Genomic DNA, 26,447 nt, shown 5'->3' with positions numbered 1-26,447 from the left:
GTCCAGAACAAGGGGTCACAGTTTAAGGATAAAGGGGAAATCTTTTAGGACTGAGATGAGAAAAACATTTTTTACACAGAGAGTGGTGAATCTGTGGAATTCTCTGCCACAGAATGTAGTTGAGGCCAGTTCGTTGGCTATATTTAAGAGGGAGTTAGATGTGGCCCTTGTGGCTAAATGAATCAGGGGGTATGGAGAGAAAGCAGGTACAGGATACTGAGTTGGATGATCAGCCATGATCATATTGAATGGCTGTGCAAGCTCAAAGGGCCGAATGGCCTACTCCTGCACCTTGTTTCTATGTTTCTATGACTGCGTCCAACTGCTGTCTGGTTCGTTGATCGGTTTGCTATATATGAACTGTTTTGGGAGAGAAAAATGCTCACGGCAGACCAAACGTGTTAAACAGAAATTGGTCAGATATTGAGCTTTACACCAAAGATCCTATAGCTCTGATATAGGATCTTTGCTTTACACAGTGAGAAATTGTGTGAAATAATCACTGAATTTAATTTTAAATGTATGTACCTGCATGTTATACTGTTTAGTTTGGAGATACAACCAGATAGTCTACTGAGTTCGCACCGACCAGCGATTATTGTTTTCCTATTTGACAATTTTATTTGGCGGCCAATCAATCGCTGTCTCTAAAGGGGTCGCATCCAATCACCAACCAGCTTGCCTTAAAATTCCCGTCCAATCAACAAATAGGTCTCCTCCCGTCCAATCAGCTGCTGTCTCCAAGGGCATTGTGTCCAATCACATAATGCAGTTTAATGGTAATTAATAATAATAATGCATGGGATTTATATAGCGCCTTTCTAGAATACTCAATGCGCTTAAATTAGCGGCTACAGTAAAGGTTGGAAGCCAGCGGAGCTAGTGACAGTCAAATGGGAGGGAGCAGGAGAGATTCACACAGTGTATAATCCATAGCACCTAGTGTACAATTTCATTATATATACTAAATAACTGGGCTGACAGACCTTGGCTGGGAATCTGGGGTTCACCAAAATTGTTCCCAATTGGGCCCCGCACCCCCTAAGGCCGGCCCTGACCGTATAGACAGCACCTGTGGTCCGGATGGAACCCGGGACTCTGGCACTGTAAGGCTGCAACTCTACCACTGCGCCACCGTGCCGCTCAATACATATCTTTATATTTGTTTTTGGTGAAGCCAGTGGAAAGGAGGTATAACAGAAACCCCAAGCACAGGGAACGAGATATTAGTAAGAATTCAGAAGTGACTATTTTAGTTCATCCCTTTCGCTCCAATAAAAACACAATTTTCAGATTTTAATTCATGATCTTTATGCTCTTTAAGTGGTAATGTAGAATAATTCTGAATTCTCAGATCAATTTAATAATAGATCTTCAAATGGCAAAGTATTCCGTATTCCATTCAAGCATGACAAAAAGAACAATCTGCACAGTCTGACAAGCCTACGCTACCATTTAGAAGATCATTGTTAATCAACTACCCTACTCTCACTCAATGAGGGTTCAGTTTTATACTGCCATCACAGAGTCTGTCCTCACCTTTTCCATCATGGTCTAGTTTGGCTCAGCCACCAAGCACGACATCTGGAGGCTGCAGCGCATTGTTCGATAAGCCGAGAAGGTTGTTGGTTGCAACCTTCCCCCATTGATGAACTGTACACAAAAAAGAGCCAGGAAGCGAGCGGGTAAGATCATCTCTGGCCCCTCTCACCTTGGCCACAAACTGAAGCACTTCCCTCTGGAAGGCGACTCTGGACTGTCAAAGCCGCCAGAGCCAGACATAAAAACAGCTTTTTTTCCAGGAGCAGTAGCTCTGAACAGCCAAACGTCTGTTGTGCTCTGGCATTTTATTTCATTCTTCACATGTTTAAATTATACTGTTTTAATTTAAATTGTCTATTGTATATCGTGTTGTTACTTGCGAGCAAAGCACCAAGGCAAATTTCATGTATGTATACATACTTGGCTGATAAAATGTATTCAATTCAATTCAATTCAATTCACCTCTCTTGATTCCCGAATGTACATTCAATCAGCATTAGTTTTGAAAGTTGTAACTCAGTTTGGTGAACGGTTTTGATGTTGAGACTGATACTGTTTAGGATTCTGAGCTTCAAACGCTGGGAAAATTGAAGGGCTTCAGAGAGCCCAAAGAGGAGAATTATCAACATTTTGATGTTTAGTTCATGTGGATAGTCTAGAAAACCTGGGATTGTTATTGGAATAGAATATGCCTTTCCCCAGGGTCACTGTTGCAAAAGTTAGATCGGAACACACGGAAAGCAACTGGGCGGTTGAAAGCAATGGTTGGAGTCCCTGGCCACTCTCAGTTTAATTTAGTTTAGAGATACAGCATGCAAACAGGCCCTTCGGCCCACCGATTCTGCACCAACCAGCGATTCCCACTCATTAACACTATCCTACATACACTGGGAACAATGTACATTTATACCGAGCCAATTAACCTACAAACCTGTATGCCTTTGGAGTGGGGGAGGAAACTGAAGATCTCGGAGAAAACCCACGCGGGCACGTGGAGAATGTAAAAACTCGGTATAGACAGCACCCATAGTTGGGATCAAACCCGGGTCTCCGGAGCTGCAAGCATTGTAAGGCAACAACTCTACCACTGCGCCACCGAGACAGCCCCTTAGGACCAACTAGTGGTCATCTTTCATCTCTTTCTACTCCATTCCAAGGTACCCACCTGCTTCAAGAAGATCACTATCATCCCGATGTCAAAGAAAGCAAGATCTCGTGCCTTAATTTCCATCCAGTGGCTTTGACATCCACCATCAAGAAATGCTTTAAGAACACTTCATGGATCACATTAAATCCAGCCTACCAAGCAACCTTGATCCACTGCAGTTCACCTCCGCCTCAACATCTGAAGTCATCTCCCTGGCCCTACACTCATCCCTGGAACGCCTGGATAAAAACGGTACCAGACTCTTATTCATAGACTCCAGGTCTGCTTTCAATACCATTATCCCATCCAAACTCATCTCCAAACCCGTGGAATTTGGAGTCAGCACACCCCTCTGCAACTGGATCCTCGACTTCTGACCAACAGACCACAATCAGTGACAAATCGTCCTCTACAATAATCCTCAATATTGGTGCCCCACAGTGATGGGTTCTCAGCCCCATACTATATATACTCCTGATATACCCATGACTGTGCAGTCAAATAACAATCCAGCTCAATTTACAAATTCTCAGGCGGCACCACCATTGTGGGCCAGTTATCAAATAATGACCAGACAGAGTACGGGTAAGAGACTGAGTTCCTCGTAACATGATGCCAAGACACCAATCTCTCCCTCAATGTCAGCAAGACAAAGGAGATTGTGGTTGACTTCAGGGAGCAAAGTGGTACATACATCCCAGTATATATTGATGGTGCCGAAATAGAGATGGTTGAAAGCTTCAAATTCTGAGGAATAAATATCACCAGAAATTTAGAAACATAGAAACATAGAAAATAGGTGCAGGAGTAGGCCATTCGGCCCTTCGAGCCTGCACCGCCATTCAATATGATCATGGCTGATCATCCAACTCAGTATCCTATATCTGCCTTCTCTCCATACCCCCTGATCCCTTTAGCCACAAGGGCCGCATCTAACTCCCTCTTAAATATAGCCAATGAACTGGCCTCAACTGCCTTCTGTGGCAGAGAATGCCAGAGATTCACCACTCTCTGTGTAAATTATTTTTTTCTCATCTCGGTCCTAAAAGATTTCCCCTTTATCCTTAAACTGTGACCCCTTGTTCTGGACTTCCCCCACATCGGGAACAATCTTCCTGAATCTATCGGGATGCATCACAGCATAGAAAAGTTGCACCCAAGACCACAAGAAATTGTAGAGGGTTGTGGATGTATCCAGACCACCAGGAAAACCTCCCTTCCATTGACTCCATCTACACTGCATGTTGCCTTGGCAAAGCCACCAGCATAATTAAGGATCAGTCTTATGGATAGGCACATGGATGTGCAGAGAATAGAGGGACATGGTTTATGTGCAGGCAGATAAGAGATGATCTTGGCACATTGTTCAGCAAAGAGATTGTGGGCTGAAGGGCCTGTTCTTATGCTGTACTGTTCGACGTTCTATGCTGTATTCCTTAAAATGTTTGAGCTGGTAGTTTAATTGGGCTCTGGAAAATGCCCTGAGTGCGTAGATAATTGATAATTATAACCAAGAGGCTGTGGGTGTAGGGAGAAGTAGTGGAGGGGAGGTGGAGGGGTGGCAGATTTATGGGAATAGGGGAAAATAAAATGGATCAGCACCACATCAGTGTAAAAAATGGGTGCTTGCTGCCAGTGTGGATTCATGGAACTACTGCAGAGGAACAGTCCCTTCGGCCCACAATATCTGTTTCGAACGTGCTGCTAAGATAAATTATTTTCTGCCTGCAAATCCTTATACTTCTGTTCCCTCCATACCTCTGCATCCATCAAAAGGCCTCTTAAAAACGGCTATTGTATCTGCCTCCAACACTGCCCATGGCAATGTGTTGCAGGCATCCACCATCTTCTGTTTAAAAAGATTGCCCTGCACATCTCCTTCAAACATAGATCCTTTCACCTTAAAGCTAAGGTCTATCATTGTTACTTCCACCCAGGGAAAAGGTTCTGATTGTCTACTCTATCTCTGCCTTGCGTAATTTTATATGCTTCCGTTTGACCTCACTTAAGCTCTGGCATACCAGAGAAAACAGTCCATGTGCCCAACCTCTCACAGCTAATATGCTCGATTCCATGCATCACGCATCATTCTGCAAACTTTTCCAAAGCCTCCATATCCCTCCTATATTGGGGTGGCCAAAACCTCATACAATACTCCAAATGAAGTCTAACTAGTCCTATAGTTGGATCGTGATTGTTTGATTCGTATACTCAATGCCCTGGCCAATGAAGGAAAGGACATGCCTTCATTACCGCTCTTTATCTACCTCTGTTGCCACTTTCAGGGTATTATAGACTTGGAGCCCAAGATCCCTCTGTACCTCAATGCTGTTCAAGGTCTTGCCATTATTTGTATACATTCTCTTTACATTTGACCTCCCAAAGCTCAAAACTTTACACTTGCTTGTACTAAACACCATGTGCCACTTCTCCGCCCATTCCGGTAGCTGATCTATATCCACATATATTTTGACAGCCTTTTCGGGTGACGTTTTGGGTCTGAAGAAGGGTCTCGACCTGAAAGGTCACCTATTCCTTTTCTCCGGAGAAGTTGCCTGACTCGCAGGGTTATCCATTATTATATATTGCTTGTTCATGCTCACAAACAACAGAAGTCTCAGCACAGATCCCTGCGGATCTCCACTGCTCACAGACCTTGAGCCTGAATATCGACCTTCTACCACTACCCTCTGTCTTCTATCAGTAAGCCAGTTCTAAATCCATATGACTAAGGCTCTGTGAATCGAGTGCATTTTTATCTTCCACTGGAGACTTTATCAAGTCTCCAATGGAAGATGAAAATGCACTCGATTCACAGTGCCTTAGTCATATGGATTTAGAACTGGCTTACTGATAGAAGACAGAGGATAGTGGTCTTACTAAAATCCACGTAGACACCATCCACTGCTCTACTCTCACTGATCAGCTTTATTTCCCCCCTCAAAACCCCAATTAGGTTAGTAAATAACGACCTGCCATGTACAAAGCCATGCTAACAGTCCTTAATTAACCTATTCTCTTCCAAATGGGAATAAATCCTATCGTCACATTTGCCTCTGTTTGGTCCACATCCTTCTAAAGCGTTCCTATCCGTGTACTTGTCCAAATATCTTTTAAATGTTCTAAAGGTACCTGTCTAAACTACTTCCTCTGGTAGCTTGTTGGACATACACCTCACCTTCTGTGTGAAATAATTGCAACTCATATACCTTTTAAATCATTCCCCTCTGGCCTGAACTCTGTCCCCTCCCATTCTTGATTCCTCTACCTTGGGATAAAAGACTGTGCATTCTCCCTTCATGATTTTATACATCTCTATAAGATCACCCATTAGCCTCCTGCGCTCCACGGAACAAAGTGCCCCTCTCCCCAACCTCTCCCAGTAGCTTAGGTCCTTGAGCCCTGGTAAGATGCTCGTAAATCTTCCCTGCACTATTTCATCTTAATGGTATCCTTCTGTAGAAAGGAACTGCAGATGCTGTTATAAACTGAAGGTAGACACAAAAAGCTGGAGTAACTCAACGAGACAGGCAGCACGTCTGGAGAGAAGGACCCGAACTGTCTTCCTATTGCTTCTCTCCAGAAATTCTAACTGTCCCGCTGAGTTAATCCAGCTTTTTGTGTCTATCTTTAATGGCAACCTTTCTGCGATGTGATGTCCAAAACTGAACACAGTACTAGAAGTGCAGCCTCACCAACATCTTGCACAAGTGTAATGTCAAATCCTGATTTCTACATTCAATACCCTGACTGATGAGGGCCGGCATGTCAAAGACCTTCTTCACCACCCTATCTACATGCGATGCCACTTTCAGGGAACTCGGTACTTGTCCTGCTAGATCCCTCTGCTCTACAATGTCCGCAGGAAGATCCTGCCTAGTATGACTTCCCAAAATACAACACCTCGCATTTATCCAGATTACACTTCACAGAATGCTATGGAAGCCAAGCCAATGCATATTTTTAAAGCAGGGATTGATAGATTCTTGATTAGCATGTGTGTCAGGGGTTATGGGAAGGCAGGAGATTGGGGTTAGGAGGGAGAGATAGATCAGCCATGATTGAACGGCGGAGTAGACTTGATGGACCGAATGGCCTAATTCTGCTCCTATCACATGACCTTAAGCTCTTACCCAGCCCAGTTGTCCAACTGATCAACATCCACTGACTACAATACATCATATTTTAATGTCATCTTCACTAATGTAATCCCATGAAAAGATGAGGATTGGTGTATAATACTTTGCGACTAGATACATACAAACATAGAAAATAGGTGCAGGAGTAGATCATTCGGCCCTTTGAGCCAGCACCACCATTCAATATGATCGTGGCTGATCATCCAGAATCAGTACCCTGTTCCTGCTTTCTCCCCATATCCCTTGATTCCATTAGCCCTAAGAGCTATATCAAACTCTCTTTTGAATACATCCAGTGTATTGGCCTCCACTGCCTTCTGTCGCAGAGAATTCCACAGTTTCACAACTCTCTGGGTGAAAAAGATTTTCCTCATCTCAGTTCTAAATTGTCTACCCCTTATTCTTAAACTGTGACCCCTGGTTCTGGACTTCCTGAAACATGGAGAACATTTGTCCTGCATCTCGCCTGTCCAATCCCTTAATAATTTCATATTTCATATGTTTGTATAAGACCCTTATGATTTTATGACTCTTATGATTTGTCCTGATTCATTCTGCTGGTGCAAAGCTTCGGGAGTGTTAACTTCAGACTGAAGAATCTGAAGAAGGGTCTCGACCCGAAACGTCACCCATTCCTTCTCTCCACAGATGCTGCCTGTCCTTCTGAGTTACTCCAGCTTTTTGTGTCTATCACAATTCAACTTCTACCAGATTAAAATAAAAACTGTTGCATGTTGGCATTTGCAGTATTTAAGAATGTTCTATACTTCAATAGGAAATCTCTCGTTCTTCTAAATTTCATGTAAATGATGTCAGTGATGTTTTGCATGAAATTAAAGATCCTTCTCATTCCCCTTTTGTGCATCGAGTGCTTAATTCTTGTTTGATTTCCTTCCCACTGGGAATAATCAATCTATAATTAACTTTGCCTGATCCTTTCATATTTTTGTACACCTTTTATCGAGCTCTTCCCAATCCTCTTGACACATGAAAAAAAAAGTACAATGTTGTCGGATGCCATGCTGTGCTTTCCCCTTGAGGCTTAAAGTGTGAATTCAGCGAAGAATAAGGAGTTGAGGTTTCTCTATCTTGCCAATTACAGTGATTTTGAGTACTCTCGTTCAAGTTAAAGGCCTATCTATTACAGGGACTGTGCACGTAACTAAACCGATCGAACCTTGCAAACGCATTGAAGCGTCAGTGATAAGTTAAAATGATGTGATTAGCGGGACACCTTTCATGCTGGTGAGGATAGATTATCAGTAAATGCTTTATTCTGCTCTGCTACACCTGATTTGGCATTGTTTTCTATACTACAATATTGGCAATCCAAAGTCGCGGAGTACAAACCTGAAAAACAGTGACTGTAAACAGGTAGCTATTATGTGGAGGTCCCCGTTGAATTGCAACCTTGTCATGGTCAGGGAGCTTGTGTGTCTCAGTGACCCCTAGAGCTATGCCAGCGGGAGATTTGTCTCCTGTTAGGGTCTCCCATGCTGGACAGGTCGAAGGGTAGAGGCGAGACGAAGAGCGATCCACTGGTCCTCCAGGTTGGAGGTTGAGCACAGGGCCAACAACCCTGTCGCGTAAAACAAAGATGTTACGGAAACAGCAACTGAAGGAATCAACAGGAGTGGAGGCCAGGAAGCATAATAGGCAGTAAGTAAGTATGTACGTATTATGTGGAGATTATGTTGAGTGTTAGCTTGGTCAGAGGGAGCAGAGGGATCCACGAGTGCAGGTGCATAGTACCTTGAAAGTGGAGACACAAGTAGTTTTTTGTCACATGTGATAAAGTGATCAAAAAGGCTTTTGGCACATTGGCCTTCATCTGTTAGTATTAGGTCATATTACAGATGTTTAAGACATTAGTGAGGCCACATTTAGAGTATTGTGTTCAGTTTTGGTCACCATGTTATAGGAAAGATGTTGTCAAGCCGGAAAGGATACAGAGAAGATTTATGAGGATGTTGCCAGGACTCGGAGGCCTGAGCTATAAGGAGAGGTTGAGAGGGCTAGGACTTTATTCCTTGGAGTGCAGGAGGATGAGGGGTGATCTTATCGAGGTGTACGAAATCTTGAGAGAAATAGACTGGGTAATTGAGTTTTGTGCCCAGGGTAGGGGAACCAAGAACCTGGGATATCGGTTAAGGTGAGGGGGGGAAGACTTAATAGGAACCCAAAGGATTACTTTTTTACACAAAGTTTGGTGGGTGTATGAAATGAGCTGCTGGAAGAGGAAGTCGCGGCAGGTGCTATTTGAATATTTAAGGAACATTTAGACATGGATAGTTGAGTTTAGTTTAGTTTAGATATACAGTGTGGAAACAGGCCTTTCAGCCCATTCAGCCCATTGGGTCTGTACAGACCGGCGATATCCGCACATTAACACTACTCGACACACACTTGGGACAATTTTACTTTTATATCAAGCCAATTAACCTACAAACCTGTACGTCTTTTGGATTGTGGGAGGAAAACGAAGATCTCAGATACAATCCTCGTGGTCATGGGGAGAACGTACAAACTCCATACAGATGTAGTCAATGTTGGGGAGTCCGGTCTGTGTGATGGGCAGGATACATCCTAATGGGCTTGTCCCAATTAGACGATTTTTCAGCGGACTGTCAAGTTGCTGGCAGTCCCCTGAAAAACTGGCAACCGGAACGGCGACAATCAGAGTGAAACACACACACACACACACACATCGCTTCCTTCACCAGCCCGTTAAGCAGGCGAGGGACAGGGGGGAGCGCTGTCTAAAAAATTCACACGGTGCAAAGCCAAGGTGAAACAGACACACACCGCGATGAACAGGAAGGTTGGCACTGTAATTAAGACAGCTAAAGCGCAGTGTACGGTAAGTCCTTTAAAAGAGGGAGGGAGAGGGGGGGGGGATGGGGGAGAATGGGGAAGAAGGAGTGGAGACAACTTTTCAGAAGCCAACACGGCTGTGAAGCTTGGCGGACATTTTAACATTACTTTAACATTTAACATTAGGTTATCCTTGGATCTGAAAACTACTGCTTACGTTTTTTTTCCCAATGAGCCAATGAAATTCACTGGCCGGCTACAACCTACGAGAACCTCTGAGAACCTTTGACCTCCTGGCAACCCATTAGGACCTCCTGGCGACCCACCTACGGCACGAGAATTCTCGCTACTCTCCATGGCGGCTTCATTCTAGTCGCCGCTAATCTTTCAACATGTGGAAAAATTTGAGCCGACCATAATAAGGCCACGACTAGTTCCCAGAATGCATGTACTCCTCGCGACCATGAAGGCGAATCCCCGGCAACTACCCACAAACATGTGGCGACCACGTGGCAACCGCATAGTCTCCTGCAGTCGCCTAAAAATTTGCCTAAGTGGGACAGGTCCATAACTCTCTGCAGTTTTTTTGGGCAGAGCTGGTGCTGTTCCCGAACCAAGCTTCGATGCTTTAAGTGAGAAGGAGAAAGCAGTACAGACTCCGATGAATTAATTTTCATATTTCCTCCGAAAGATGAGCGTTGACTATCCAGAAAGTATTGAGAATCACAGATGCATAAACAGCACATATTAAGTAATTTTGGTTCAACATTATTTCTTGCTGAAAAACAAGAAAAATCAATGTTTCTGACATTTTTCTTTCCTGTTTCACCTTAAAAATTATCTATTTAGTGGAGAACAGCCATCACCTTCCCAAGTCAGCGAGGGTTTGGCAATAACATTAAGCTTTGTAAAGATTGCCTACATGCTAATAACAATTTCTTGGAAGCTGTGTTTTATAATCAAGATGCTTTTTTACAATGATGATTGCTTTAATAGTTCAGCACTATGTTAATTTATCAGATAATAGTCGAGATAGAGGGAAGAGTGGGAGGAGATTGCTAATTAATTCCTTTGACCTTGGATCAGATGGTGTTGGAGCTCGTTTGCCCCCACTATTGCTGCATTGAAGCTGTAAAATCATAACTCCACAAGCAATTCAATTAGTGATAGTATATGTAATGGAAAAGCTGCTATATTCATCAGCTCCACACAAGGGAAACTCAACCAGGAAATAAATAAAGAACCTGCTAGTCATATCACCTCTGCAATAGACATGGTGGAAGAGAGGGTGTGGGAGAGGAGGAGGGATGAATAATAATAATATGCTTGGGAAATAGAGTGGACAAAATGTTATCCTCATCATCTAATTTATACAAGCAAAAAATCTGTGGAAATTGACATCCGGTTTACATTGTTGTTTGTCAGAGTGCTTTGCCCATTATCTTTTCATTGTGAATTTATACACTGTCACAGCTCTTCACGGTGATAATCAGACATCCAAGATACCGCACGTTAGGTTACACTAATATTCTGTGGAAGCTGCATGTTCCTTACTCACTCGCTTCAATATCTAAAGTGGAAACAAGGCAAATCTTGTCTCTTGCTGTTCTGACAAATCCCTCCTACTGGAGTAGATTTACAACACTGCACAGATTTACTGCACACTTCATGCACCTGACATTTAAATGCTAATGCATGGCAGATTGCTCCCATTTTTTTGTTAATTATCTAAGCTCTTTTGTACAGATCTAAAGAATCCATAGTCTACTGTGTAATCTCAAATAGCACAAAGATGTTTTCACCTAAAAACCTGTGCCATTACTTTAGGGAGATATCTAAGGGGTGCAAAGTGGCACCGTGGTAGAGTTGCTACCTTATAGCGCCAGAGACCCGGGTTCGATTCTGACTACAGGTGCTGTGGGTATGGAGTTAATACGTTCTCCCTGTGAGCATGTGAGTTTTCGCCGGGTCCTCCCGATTCTTCCCAAATTCAAAAAAAGTGCAGGATTAATTTGCTTTTGTAATTTGGCCCAAGTGTGTTGGATGTGAAACTGGTATAAAACAGTACCAGTGTACGGATGATCATTGCTTAGCGTGGAATTAGTGGAACGAAGGGCCGGTTTCCACATTGTATTTCTAAACTGAACTAATCGACTGTGTTTAGCAGATTCAGACCACATGGGTTTCGAGGCAAAGTAAGTTTCATAACTGCACCAAAGAATACTGCAGGAAAGCAAAGATGTGCAGCTTCACACGCACACCTCATGGATGTTTTGTAGATTTGGAACTACAATTTAACAAGTTGAAGCATATTTAAAGTACAAAGGACAAAGGACATTTATTGTCACATACACCAATTGGTGCAGTGAAATTTGGTGCAGTGAATTTACCATGCAGCACACAAATAAGATAAGCATAACACTTTAGAATTTAACATAAAACGTAAAAACATCCCCCACAGCGGAATCAACGTTTCTCACTGTGAGGGAAGGCACCAAAGTTCAGTCCTCTTCCTCAGTTCACCCATGGTTGTGGCCTATTGAGGCCTCCGCAGTCACCACTACGGGCCCGAAGTTTCAGGCCCTCGAACACACTCAGCGGCCCGGAGCCTCCGAATTAGCCGCTTCCTACCGGAGATCGTGGCTTCCGAAGTCCACAGGCCGAGCTGGGTGGAGATTTAACGCTGGCGACCCCGGTGAGAGATCCCAGGGCTCCGCGATGTTAAAGTCAGCGTCAGCGCACCCCGCGGTTGGAAAGTCAGCGCCGCTCGCGGCTGGAAAGTCAGCGCTGCCAGCGGCCGGAAGCTCCGCAGACCACAGCTCCACGGTGTCAAAGTCGGCAGTCCCAGCATTCCGGAGCTCCAACACGGCGACCCCGGTAAGGCATCGCTCGCTCCGCGATGGAATCCAGTGCTGCGCCGCCGCTGCTGAGGCTCTGGCCGGTCTCAATCCAGGTAGTAGGCCGCGAGGAGGGAGGCGAAGATGGCTAGGAGAATAGTCACATCCTCGACCAGGAAGTGACCAAGAAAACAATTTCCCCCTCCCCCCATCCTCCCCGCACAAAAAAAAGACTAAAAGATCTCCAAAACACACTTCAAAACAGACTAAAAAATAACAAAAAGAATGAAAGGGCAGACAGCTGCACTCGATGGCAACACCACTATGAAAGGTATGGATAGTGTAGACAGTCAGAATCTTTTTCTCAGGATGGAAAAATCAAATACGAGGGGGCACAGCTCTAAGATGAGAGGGGCAACGCTTAAAGAAGGTGTGCAGGGTAAGCTTCTACATGGAGGTTGACTACCTGGAAGGTGCTGCCTGGTGTGGTGGTTGAAGCAGATATAATCGTTGTATTCAAGATGCTTTTGGTTAGACATATGGGTGTACAGGGAATGGAGGGATATGGAATATATGCAGGTAGGTAAGAGTTGGTCTTGGCATCATGATCGCACAGACATTGTGGACCAAAGTATTGTCCTTGTGCTGTACTGCTCTATGTTCTATGTATGCATCAATTCACAGCTACTAGTATCACTTCTGAGGTGAATTTTGGACCACAGTTCACAGCATCATTATGATCATGTAGTCCCGTTTCGCCAACATCATTTGACTAGGCTCATTTATAGAAAGTACACCTGGCTGCTGTTCCTTTTTCTACACTCCATAAACAAGCCACCCGAACTCTTACACGTGTCCTAATTCATAACAAGTAATGTTTCCCATCATAAGGTCATGAGTGATAGGAGTAGAATTGGCCCATCAAGTCTACTCCGCCATTCAATAATGGCTGATATATCTGTCCCTCCTATCCCCATTCTTCTGCCTCTACCCATAACCTCTGACACCTGTCATCACAATACTTGACAATCTCTCTCTATTTTCTGGCCAGGGCAATGCCTCATTCTTAAAATTCACAACTTTCTTTTCAAAATCCTGGAAGATCTCATACTTCCCTCATATGTAATCTCCTCCAGCTCAACACCCCTGCAAAATATCTGTACGCCCCGAACTTTGTCTTCTTGTTCCATCCACAAAATTAATTCCTCCATTACTTATAGTCGTGTCTTCATCTGCCAAAGTGCTAAGCTCTGAAATGTCTTCTGTTTGCTTTCAAAACCTCTCTTGTCGAGCATCTATTGCTGTTTCTTGGATGTCAAATTTTGTTTGATAACTTTCTTGCAAAGCACCTTGGAGACTTTGCCATGTTAACGTTGTTTATGTCTGTTGAGGCTGTCTACAGGAGAAAAACAATATCTTTACATGAAGAATGCTCTCTTAAACATCCTTCCGATGCAAGGATTACAACCACAGCCATTGGCAGTCTGATCTGTTTCTGTTTTGCTCTTGTGCCAGAGCTACTACACTCCAAATTTTCCGAGTTGACTGTGTCTGAACCCCTCTGTGGGTGGATCACCAGCATCCTGACAGACAGGAAGCAGCGTGTGAGGCTGGGAAAGCACATCTCAAACCCGCAAACGCTCAGCATAGTAGTACCGCAAGGCTGCGTACTCTCTCTACACCAACGACAGCACCTCCACAGACACCTCTGTCAAGTTTCTCAAGTTTGTGGATGACACAACCCTGATTGGACTGATCCAGGATGGGGAGGAATCTGCCTACAGACAGGGAGTGTCACAGCTGGCATCGTGCCATCTGTCTGGTGCCATCGCAACAACCTAGAGCTCAATGCTCTTAAGACAGTGGAATTGATTGTAGACTTTAGGAGAGCTCCCCCTCCCCTCACCCCACTCACCATCAACAACACCACAGTTACATCTGTGGAGTCTTTTAAGTTCATGGGAACCATCATCTCCAAGGACCTTAAGTGGGGGACTACCATCGACTCCACAGTCAAAAAGGCACAACAGAGGATTTTGGGCAGCTGAGGAAGCACAATCTGCCACTGGCAATGATGGTCCAATTCTATACGGCCAAAGTAGAGTCTGTCCTCACCTTCTCCATCATGGTCTGGTTTGGCTCAGCCACCAAGCACGACACCTGGAGGCTGCAGCGAATCGTCCGATCGGCAGAGAAGGTTATTGGCTGCAACCTTCCCTCCATTGATGAACTGTACACTGCAAGGGCCAGGAAGCGAGCGGGCAAGATCATCTCTGACCCCTCTCACCCTGGCCACAAACCCTTTGAATCACTTCCCTCCGGAAGGCGACTCCGGATTGTCAAAGCTGCCACAGCCAGACATAAAAACAGTTTTTATCCACGAGTAGTTGCTCTACTCAACAGCCAAAAATCTGTAGCCTCCCTTTGATCTGGTATTTTGTTGGTTCGCATGCTTGATCAATGGTGTTTTATCATTAATGTTTTATTATTATTAATGTTTAGTGTTTTCTGAGTCATTCATAACTGTCACTGTATGTCATGTTGTTACTTGTGGGCTGAGCACCAAGGCAAATTCCTTGTATGTGAATACTTGGCCAATAAACTTACTTACTTACTTACTTTTCCTTTGACTGAAGGTATGGTATTAACTCCATCCTCCATTCTTTCCCCTCCCTTCCCCACCCTGTGGCCCACAGGCACTCCAACCAATTTCTCCTCCCCCCTCCCCCCTCCCCCCCCCCCCCCCCCACAACTTTCCCTCCTCTGGCTTCACAATTCATAACTCTTCAATGCCATCTCACACATTCTGCCTTTATTTCTGGCCTTTGTTCCAATCGTTTGCCTAACAAACCCCTACCAGCCACACCCCCTGCTCGCCTCTGTCCCCCTATTACCTGCCACATTTTGTCCTGGCTCTCCCCTCTTCCAGCTTTCTTCTCCTCCCCCCCCCCCCCCCCCCCTTACAATTAGTCTGATGAAAGGTCGCGACCTGAAACGTCACCTCGCCATGTTCTCCATGCACAAAGATGCTGCCTGACCCACTGGCCTACCCCAGCACTTTGTGTACTCTTGGTATTAACTCCTTCCTGGAGGGGGAGTGTGACTCGTTGTGGACCTTATCTCTCATTTTGGATGAAATGGATCTGAAGAGATCATGTAGCTTGATTGTTTTGAATTATTTCAAGGCTAATAATCAGCATGATGGTGGGTTGAGGGAGAGAAAATAATTTCAAATTCATGAATGCAATGTTCAAATCTACACCAAACTGGCATTCAAAATATATTGAAGAAGTAACATTTCACAAAAGATATAATAGTACTTATGCAGAGATATATATATTTGACAAAAGATATATTAACATTTATATGTAGAAGATTGCAAAGTGACTGCAAAGGAGTAGGAGTACTGGCATTATAGATATGTATGATCAGAGAAGTTTGATAAAAGAAATAAACAGATGATCAGGACTGATGCGTCAATATTTTACAGAGCACCAGATGAAATGGATATCTATGCTGGAAGAAGAACTACTGTATTTTCCATTTTACAACATGTATTACACCGCAATCTCTTTAGAAGTTAGGAAACGGTGAAGGCTGTGTATAAATTTAAATAATGCTCTGGGGAAGGAAGGAAGAAAGAAGGCGAGAAATCCTAAAGCAATCAGGAGTGACAAAGTGTATTGGAAAGAACAAAAGTGAAAAACAAATAAGGATTCATTCGTAGAATAAAACAACTATGGACCACATAGGTTTGATTTGCATGTAAATTCAGTTAGTATTCTCAAAGTACACGGATAGTCAAGGATGCATGTGATATTTCGTCTGATTGGGACAATCAGAAGGAACTGCAGATATTTATATCAAAGATAGACACAAAATGCTGGGGTAACTCTGTGGATCACGCAGCATCTCTGGAGAAAAATAATACACCCCCCCCTCCTCCCACCCCCGCCTCACGCGTCTACTTTCAGTCTGTAGAAGGGTTCCGAACCAAAAAGGCACCTATTATTTTCCTCCAGATCTGCTGCCTGACTCGCTGAGTTACTCCAGCACTATCTTCGGTATAAGCCAGCATCTGCAGTTCCTTCCGACACACAGGGTTACACACATAAGGATTCGCTTACTGTAAATTTGGTAACTAAACATACTTGACTAAAAATATCCGGGTGAGAGTTAATGGAGAGGAATTGGAAGCTGGTTGATAGCATTAATTCGATTTTCTTTAGCAACATTAGAACGGAAGATTCAAAAGGTATGGAGGAGGCCATTTATCTCAATGTCTGTGCAATGTCTCTCCAATTGGTTCACATATTCAATTCTGTTTTGATGGAACAAATGTTCTTTTGCTTTTCGGCTCATACCCAATGAGCATTTCATTTTAATTATCCTGGTAAACCTTTATAATTCAGAATATCTTCAATTAATCTCCCTTTAACCCTCTCTACCATACATGAAAATAAGAAAGAAGATTAGGAGTAAGCCATTTGGATCCCTGGTGCCTATTTTGTTAATCAATAATATCAAGATTGATCTTTTATCTCGGCACCACTTTCCTGCACTAACCTCATTTCCAAAGATTCACCACTCTCTGTGTAAAGACAATTCTTCTCAGCTTTATCCTGAATGGTCAATCTTTTACCACGATACTGTCCTTTCTCAGTTTTGACACCTTGCTCGGAGAAACATCCACTGTACATGTGCTTGTCAAGCTCCTTAAGAATATTTCAGCAATGCTTTGAAAATCCAAATGTTTCTAGATTTCCCCGTGTTTGTTCTGTCTTTCATTCTGAGTACGATCATGGAATACTAAGTCCTCGTTATCTGTTGACTTATTATCCACAGATCCGTGTATTCTGCAAAGTCAGCCATGTGTTACTGACAGTGTTCGTAAATATAACACATTCCTCCAATGCGCTCCCCTGTGGTGCCCGATGAATCCTCTTTGCCATGAGATAGATTGCAATGGATGGATTATACTGGCAAGTGGTGTAACATCAATAGTTACTGTGCAACTGGAGCCAGTGCTGAGATTAGAGTTGGGACATCTAGGGGTCAGGAAAGTGGGCCAAATGTGTGGGCACAGTCAGGATCATGATTGTTTAGAGATACAGCGCGAAAGCAGGGGCCCTTAAGCCCACCAAGTCTACGCCGACCAGCGATCCCCGTACACTAGCACTATCCCACACACTGGGGACAATTTACAATCTTTACCAAAGCCAATTCGCCTACAAACATGTATATCTTTGGAGTGTGTGAGAAAACTGGATCACCGGAGAAAACCAACACAGTCACCGGGCGAACGTACAAACTCCGTACAGACAGCACCCATAGTCAGGATTGAACCCGGGTCTCTGGCACTGTAAGGCAGCAACACTACCGCTGTGTTTATCATTTTTAAATAAATTGGATAGGTATATGGACGTGAAAGGAATGGAGGGTTATGGTCTGAGTGCAGGTAGATGGGACTAGGGGAAAATAAGTGTTCGGCACGGACTTGAAGGGCCGAGATGGCCTGTTTTCCGTGCTGTAATTGTTATATGGTTATATGGTTATATGGTGCCACAGTGCCATATTGATTGTTTTGGCAGAGTGGAACTTACAATCAGAAACTTACAGAGAAGGTGATGCATCCATGGAGGGTGGACACAAAATGCTGGAGTAACTCAGCGGGTCAGGCAGCATCTCTGGAGAGTAGGATAGGCGACGTTTCAGGTCGGGACCTTCTTCAGGTTCAGACCCGAAATGTCAACTATTCCTTTTACCCCAGCATTTTGGGTCTGTCTTCAGTATAAACCCACTTCAGACATGACTTCAGAATTAAGGGACAGAAGTTTAGGGGTAACATGAGGGGGAACTTCTTTACTCAGAGAGTGGTAGCGGTGTGGAATGAGCTTCCAGTGGAAGTGGTGGCGGCAGGTTCGTTGGTATCATTTAAAAATAAATTGGATAGGCATATGGATGAGAAGGGAATGGAGGGTTATGGTATGAGTGCAGGCAGGTGGGACTAAGGGAAAAAAGTTGTTCGGCACGGACTTGTAGGGCCGAGATGGCCTGTTTCCGTGCTGTAATTGTTATATGGTTATATGGTTATATGGTTAAACCAGCATCTGATGTTCCTTCCGACACATCCATGGAGAGGATGATTGCTGGAGAGTGGCGTTTACTGTGAACTTAATGCTATCCATTTTGCTTTGTCATCCATGATAAAGCCAAGTTACTATAACAGCATTTAAAATGCATTTGGACAGGTACATGGTTGGAAAGATTGAGAGGGACATGGGCCGAATGCAGGCAGGTGGGACTAGTTTAGATGGGGCATCTTGGCAGCAGGGGCAAGTTGGGCTGATGGGCCTGTTTCTGTGCTGCATGACTCTAAAGCAAACCACACCTGTACTTCCTGAAAAGTCTGTGTAAATTTGGCAAGCCTTTAATGACTCCTACCAACTTCTACAGCTGCACCGTAGAAAGCATCCTATCAAAATGTGTCACAGCTTGGTTTGGCAATAGCTCAGCCCTAGACTGCAAGAAATTACAGAGAATATTGATGTACCCTAGTCCATCACACATACCAGTCTCTCACCCACATCAATTCCATTTACATTTCACGCTATCTAGTGAACACAGGCAACATATTCAAGGAGCACTTTCACCGCGGTCTTTCCATCTTCTTGCCTCTCCCGTTGGGCAGAAAATAAAACAGGGTGATGTCTTCAGTAAGTGTCTACTTTGGTGTCCCGCTACTTTGATGCTGTATATAAAGAACATCCGTAATTCTATCCCATTTCTTCTTTTTCTATATTGTTAATAAACGTAATCCTCATAAATAAAGATTGAACCCTAAATGAATAGTGTTATTTTTATTTTTTTTCCCGATGTTCGAAGCCCCCCCACCCAGAAAACCACATGTCCCAATGGTTACTTGTAACATTTCAAGTCGGCATATTTATTTAATGGGGGTTCTATCTGAACTTGAAAGCAAGGACCACCAGAATCAGGAGCAGCTTCCTCCCCGCTGTAATCAGGCTCATGAATGGTCCTCTTATAAGGTAGGGCTTAGTGCCAATCTGCCAACCTACCTAATTTCAAACCTTGCACTTTTTATCTGCACTTTCTCAGTAACTGCAACACTATAACAGTATCATAATACGATATTCTGCTCTTGGTATATTTATCTTTGCACAGTTGTACTCGTGTATGGCTTGATGCACTAATGTACGGTATGAGTTAACTGGATAGCACACAAAGTTTTCATTCTAGTTACATATGACAATAATGATAAACCAAGTTTAGTTTAGTGATGCAGCAGGAAAACTGCTGGTCTGCGCTGACTTTCGATCGCCTGGTTACACCGGTTCAATGTTGTCCCACTTTCTCATCCACTCCCAACACACTAGGGGCCAATTAACCTACAAACCTGTACATCTTTGGAAGAAACCAGTTCTTCGGGCTAACAGAATCAAGGGATATGGGGAGAAACCAGGAACAGAGTACGGATGATCAGCCACGATCATATTGAATGATGGTGTTGGCTCGAAGGGCCGAATGGCCTACTCCTGCACCTATTTTCCATGTTTCTGTTTCTATGTAAACCCAAATGGTCATAGGGAGCATGTGGAAACTCCACACAGACAGCACCCAAGGTCAGGATTGAACCCAGGTCTGTGGCTCTGTGAGGCAACAGCTGTGCCACTGTGCCACCCATTCCCTTGTGAATAACAAAAGGCAGTTTAAATCAGCCCTGTGCTCTCTTTAAGACGTACAGAATTGATTGTACTACTTTGGGATAACTTTATGATGCTTCAATATAATATTTTAGTATAGGTTTGTCATTCTTGTACTCGGCCCCATAGCAGAAGCATCCACATCGCGGGGCCGGATGAGCTAATTCTGCTACCACCATCATTTACTGTATTTATTGTACCAACTCCTGCAAAGCTACAACCACCGGTCTTATCAAGTGATGGCTCCCACTGATTGTCGCCGGAAGCCTGCGTCCTTTCCAGGACAGACGATGACAGTGATGTCCATCAATGCCGAAGGACTTTCATCTGCAAAACAACAACTGATTGGAAAGCTCTGCAACGAGAATGACTGTCATGTCTTATGTCTTCAAGTGACCCACAGAGGCAAGCAACAGCATCGACCCAAGGTCCCTGGAATGAAGCTAGTTATTGAAAGGCCACATGAGAAATCTTCGGTAAAAGAGACCTAATCATCGACCAGACTTCAATGACAGGAAGGGACAACAAAGAAATCCTTGCTGTGAACCTGGGGAAACTAACTGTGATCTCTCTTTACAAACTGCCAAGCTCTACATTTGCCTTTGAAGATCCACAAACCTTCAGTTACCAACACATGAATGTAATAAATGGGGATTTCAACAGCCACAGCACCTCACGGGGCCACAAAGAAACCAACGAGGATGGGAATTTTGTAGAGGGTTGGGCAGAAGCACATCATCTTGACCTAATTCATGATGCTAAACTTCCTCCTTCCTTCAATAGCTGCCGGTGGAAGAAAGGCTATAATCCTGACCTGGCCTCTACAAGGGATCGAAAAAATGTCAAAGCGTAAAACTAGTCTTAGACCAATTATCATTGACATTACTGCTGTTATGGTACCATAGAGAGTTCCTCTAAGACGGCGTTTCATCTTTCAAAAAGCTTATTGGGAGAAGTTTGCCAGCAATCTGGATGGAGCCCTATCTGATCTCGAGCCAGTCCCAGCAAACTATGGTTCCCAGTTTTGCTAGCCCTTGCTGTCTCCTCCCCTTCCTTAACCCTCGAGCTGCCTCCTCCCATCCCCCCGCCCTCGGGCTCCTCCTCCTCCCTTTTTCCTTCCTTCTCCCCCCCACCCCCCATCAGTCTGAAGAAGGGTTTTGGCCCGAAATGTCGCCTATTTCCTTCGCTCCATAGATGCTGCTGCACCCGCTGAGTTTCTCCAGCATTTTTGTGTACCCCCAGCAAACTATGGTCAGTTCGTCAAAACAATGCAAGGCATTTCCAGAAAGTATATTCTATGCAGATGTAGGGAGTACTATATACCTGGAATCTCAGCTAACAGTGCTTCATTGTACGAGAAGTACTCAAAACTGTACGAGGAAGATCCCTTCTCATGTGGAAACCATGAACACAGTGGAGATAATAATAATAATAATGATGGATGGGATTTATATAGCGCCTTTCTAATACTCAAGGCGCTTTACATCGCATTATTCATTCACTCCTCAGTCACACTCGGTGGTGGTAAGCTACTTCTGTAGCCACAGCTGCCCTGGGGCAGACTGACGGAAGCGTGGCTGCCAATCTGCACCTACGGCCCCTCCGACCACCACCAATCACTCACACACATTCACACACAGGCAAAGGTGGGTGAAGTGTCTTGCCCAAGGACACAACGACAGTATGCACTCCAAGCGGGATTCGAACCGGCTACCTTCCGGTTGCCATCCGAACACTTAGCCCATTGTGCCATCTGTCGTCCCAATGCACATGGTAGCAATATCAGAGGAATGATGGAAATCCTGGCAGAACTTATTGAGAGTGTTGATACGACACACAACAGTAAGAGAGCCTGGTCAACCATCAAGAAGCAAAACAACGACCTCCAGACAGCAGCGTTGCACTCTAACATTACGGCAGATGAGGTTGCTCACCAGCTGCTTCTGAACAGCAAACCACCACACTAGAAGCTCCCACAAAAGGAGCCTGTGGCATCAGGGTGATAGAGGGTCAACCTGGCACTTTAACAGCAAGGAACTCCAAACAGCAATCGATTCCCTCAATAACGGCAAGGCAGCTGGCCTTGATGACATTCGCACAGAACAGATCAAACATTTTGGGCAGACCACACTAGAGTGGCTGCTCTTGCTGTTTAACAATTGCGTAACCCTCCCAGCTACCTAAAATATGGTGGAAAGCTCGTGTGATCGCTATCCTTAAGCCAGGGAAAGACCCTAAAGAAGCAAAAAACTACAGACCGATCTCCCTACTATGCCATATCTTCAAGCTCTTTGTGCATCTCATCTTGAACAGGCTAGGCCCAATCACAGAACAACACCTTATACCAGAGCAAGCTGGCTTCCAGCCTGGGAGACCGTGTACCAGCCAAGTGCTCAATCTAACTCAGCACATTGAAGACGTCTTTGAGAGGAATGAACCAACTGGCATTGGCTTTGTTGATCTGACAGCTGCCGACGACACTGTGAACCACCGGCTGCTCCTCAACAAGCTCCATGACATGAAAGAGGACTTCCACCTGACCAAACTGATTCAACAGCTACAGGAAAACACAGGCTTCTATGTGGAGCTAAATGATTAACGCAGCAGATGGAGGAAACAAAAGAATGGCCTAGCTCAGGCATCGTCCTTGCTCCGGTGCTGTTCAATGTATACACTAATGATTAGCCTGTGTTCCCATTGACGAGAAGCTTCATTTACGCTGATGACCTTGGAATAGCAGCCCAGAGTACTCACATAGATGAGGTGAAAGCTACTCTCTCATCATCATTAGACAACTTTACAAACTAGTACAAGGACAACCAACTGAAGGCCAACCCTGCTAAGACCCATGTTAGCCTGTCCACCTTTGTAATCGTTGGGAGGAAGCTGTCCTTAACATGGAATGGTGACCCTTTGGGACACTGTGACTACCCTGTCTACCTTGGGGTCACTCTGGACCGAACCCTCTCCTTCAAGCAACACATCGAAAGGGTGAAGGACAAAGTGAGGACGAGGAACGGCCTCCTACACAAGCTGGCAAACTCGTTGTGGGGTACCAATGCATCCACACTCCGGTCAACTTGTCTTCCGCTGTGCTACTCCGCTGCAGAGTATGCTTGTCCTGTTTGGGAGAGATCAACTCATGCAAAGAAAGTCGCCCTTAATGACAACTGCCGATGCATCACTGGCTGCCCAAAACCAACAGATGTGGATAGCTTGCATGTTCACCAGGAATCCGCAGACCAGTTGCCGGTAGAACTGAACGTAGTAGGCAAGTTGGGGACACCCGCCATTCCTGTCACTCCCATCACCCAGCCACAAAAAGGCTGAAGTCGAGGAAGTGCTTCCTTCACACAGTCCAGCCACTGTCACAGTCTCCTCAAGCAATCAGTCTAGCCTTGTGGGAAATGAAACACAGTGAAAACCACCACCATGTAAAGATGCCAATCCCAACCAAGGAACAGCTACCCCCTGGTCACAGGTGTGACTGGAAGACCTGGAAGACCTGGAATTCCCTTAATAGGCTTTGTACGGGGATGGGCCGATGCAAGACCAATATGAGCAAATGTGGCCAAGCGGATGCGGCAGACACAGAATGTGAATGTGGAACATCTGTACAATCCATGCCACACCTACTAAGATGCCCACTTCTTGTTGAACAAGGCTGCCTGGAACATCTAGCGGTGGCAAACGAGAAGGTTGTCCACTGCGCAAGAGCCTGGCTGAACATTTGAAACATAGATGATGGATACGAAAGAAGAATTCTTGTACTCCATATATCTGATCTAACAAGCCATTTTAGCAGATTTCTAAATGTTTCCCCATTTTAAACATCTAAGTCGTTGTACTTCTAGATCTCTGATACTTTAACTTACATGGGCTTTCAAACCAAATTGATGACTTTATCCATCTCTACATTAAATTTCTATCCTGAACATATCACTTTGCCATCTGCAAACTTTTAAATCCTGGTAAATTTAGGTAATCTATATCACAAGGCCACTGATCCTAACAACAACTCCAGATTTACCCCACAGTTTAAAAAAAAATGGCCATCATTATTCTCTTCATTCTGATGGGTATCTGCATTCTGCAGGTTTTAAATCTGCCGTTGCCTATTAGGTGGTACTTTATCAAACTTCTATCAAACCATAGAACAGTAGAGTAGAGGGAAAGGCCTTATCATCCACAGTCTCTGTGCCTTGGGTGGCCAACTGTCCTGTATTAGCCGAGATATCCCATATATTGGGCTAAATTGGTTTGTCCCATACGGGACCGCCCTTGTCCCGTATTTGACTGCTATGACTCAGGTCGAGGGGACTCGCCTCGCCTCACTCATCCCGACATAATGCAGCCCATGGAGTACAGCAGCAGCGCCTCGCTCGTGGCCCCGTCGGTCAGCAGTCTGGCCAGCTGTCCAACCTTTGGACCTCCGCTTACCGCCGACACCACCACCCTTCCTTCTCATGGCCAATCATCAGTTCATGAGTTGGATGGGGTTCCGGACTTTGCGCGCGACATCTCACGGGTCAAAACTCCTCAGCGGGCCCGCCGGCTGGGCTTTGTCTGCAGTCCAGCACCCGGGCCAACTCATCATTCACCCAGCCACGGCCGAGTCGGTCAACTTATTTTGACCTTTTGTCCCTTATTTGGGAGTGAGAAAGTTGGCAACCCTATCTGTGCCGAACATGGTGCCACGATAAACTAATCTCATCTGCCTGCACATGATCCACACCTCTCATATCCATGTGCTTGTCTGAAAGGCTCTTAAACACCACAATTTACCTCCCTCCACCACCACCGCTGGCAGTGAGCTCCAGGCATCCACCACACCCTGTGTAAAAAACTTGCCCCACACATGGGTGGCACCGTGGCACAGCTGTCGAGTTGCTGTCTTATAGCACCAGAGTCCCGGGTTCGATCCTGACTATGGGTACTTGTTTGTATGGAGTTTGTACTCCGCCTCACCTGCGTGGGTTTTCCCTGGGTGCTCCGGCTTCCTCCCACATCCCAAAGACGTACAGGTATGTAGGTTAATTGGCTTGGCAAATTGTAAATTGTCCCTAGTGTGTTGAATAATGTTAATGTGCGGGGATCGCTGGTCGGTGCAGTCTCGTTGGGCTGAAGGGCCTGTTTCAGCGCCAAATCTATAAACTAAACTAAACATTTCCTTTAAAGTTTTCCCCACACTCCTTAAAGCTATGCCCTCTAGTTTTTGGCATTTGGGGAAAAACGTTCCGATTGACTACCAATTGACAATAGACACTAGACAATAGACAATAGGTGTAGGAGTAGGCCATTCGAGCCAGCACCTCCAGTCAACGTGATCATGGCTGATCATCCACAATCAGTACCCCGTTCCTGCCTTCTCCCCATATCCCCTGACACCATCTTTAAGAGCCCTATCTAGCTATCGCTTGAAAGTATCCAGAGAACCGGCCTCCACCGCCCTCTGAGGCAGAGAATTCCACAGACTCACAACTCTCTATGTGAAAAAGATTTTCCTCGTCTCCATTATGAAAGGCTTACCCCTTATTCTTAAACTTTGGCCCCTGGTTCTGGACTCCCCCAACATCGGGAACATGTTTCCTGCCTCTAGCGTGACCAAACCCTTAATAATCTTATATCTTTAATAAGATATCCTCTCACCCAGCTAAATTCCAGAATATACAAGCCCAGCCGCTCCATTCTATCAACATATGATAGTCCTGCCATCCCGGGAATTAACCCGGTGAACCTACGCTGCACTCCCTCAATAGCACCTACTTAACCCTATCTATGCCTCACATAACATTAAATCCACTCATACAATACAGACTGCAGTACAATAAATTTTTTAGGCATGTCTCTAGTCAATTTTATATGGCTATTTGTGGGGTATTACTGTGTGCAAATGGCTTATCATATTTCCTTCTTATAAATAGTACTTCAAAATTCGTAAAAGCTTCAGAAATGCTTTGTTTACGTAAAGCTCTTAGCAACGTCTCGGAGGCGAGGTGAAATGGTCTGTAAAAAATGTAAGTTTCCTTTCCTTTAGCTCACCTTGTTGACACTGAATCACTCAACCAACATTGCACTGGAATAACATCATTGATTATGTGCTCCCTCCTGAACTGCAGTTTGACCACAAGATGGTGGCCTTTGGTAATTAGAGTGTTATGACTTCAGCTCAAGTGACTAAAGCTGATTTGAAGGTTTTGTGATTGATGAAACATCAACTACATTTATTTCCACTTTAATAAGA

The 26,447-nt window shown here is 44.6% G+C and overlaps 1 protein-coding gene across 2 annotated transcripts in view; it reads right to left on the bottom strand.

Annotated features, from left to right (window-relative positions):
* ctnna2 (catenin alpha 2) overlaps window positions 1–26,447 on the bottom strand; it is a 1,182,272-nt gene that overhangs the window by 330,794 nt on the left and 825,031 nt on the right. The window lies entirely within an intron of this gene.

This window comes from Amblyraja radiata, chromosome 1 (assembly GCF_010909765.2).
Source record: "Amblyraja radiata isolate CabotCenter1 chromosome 1, sAmbRad1.1.pri, whole genome shotgun sequence".
NCBI lineage: Eukaryota > Metazoa > Chordata > Chondrichthyes > Rajiformes > Rajidae > Amblyraja > Amblyraja radiata.
The sequence above is the reverse complement of the archived record's forward strand: the minus strand, read 5'-3'. Positions and strand labels throughout refer to the sequence as shown.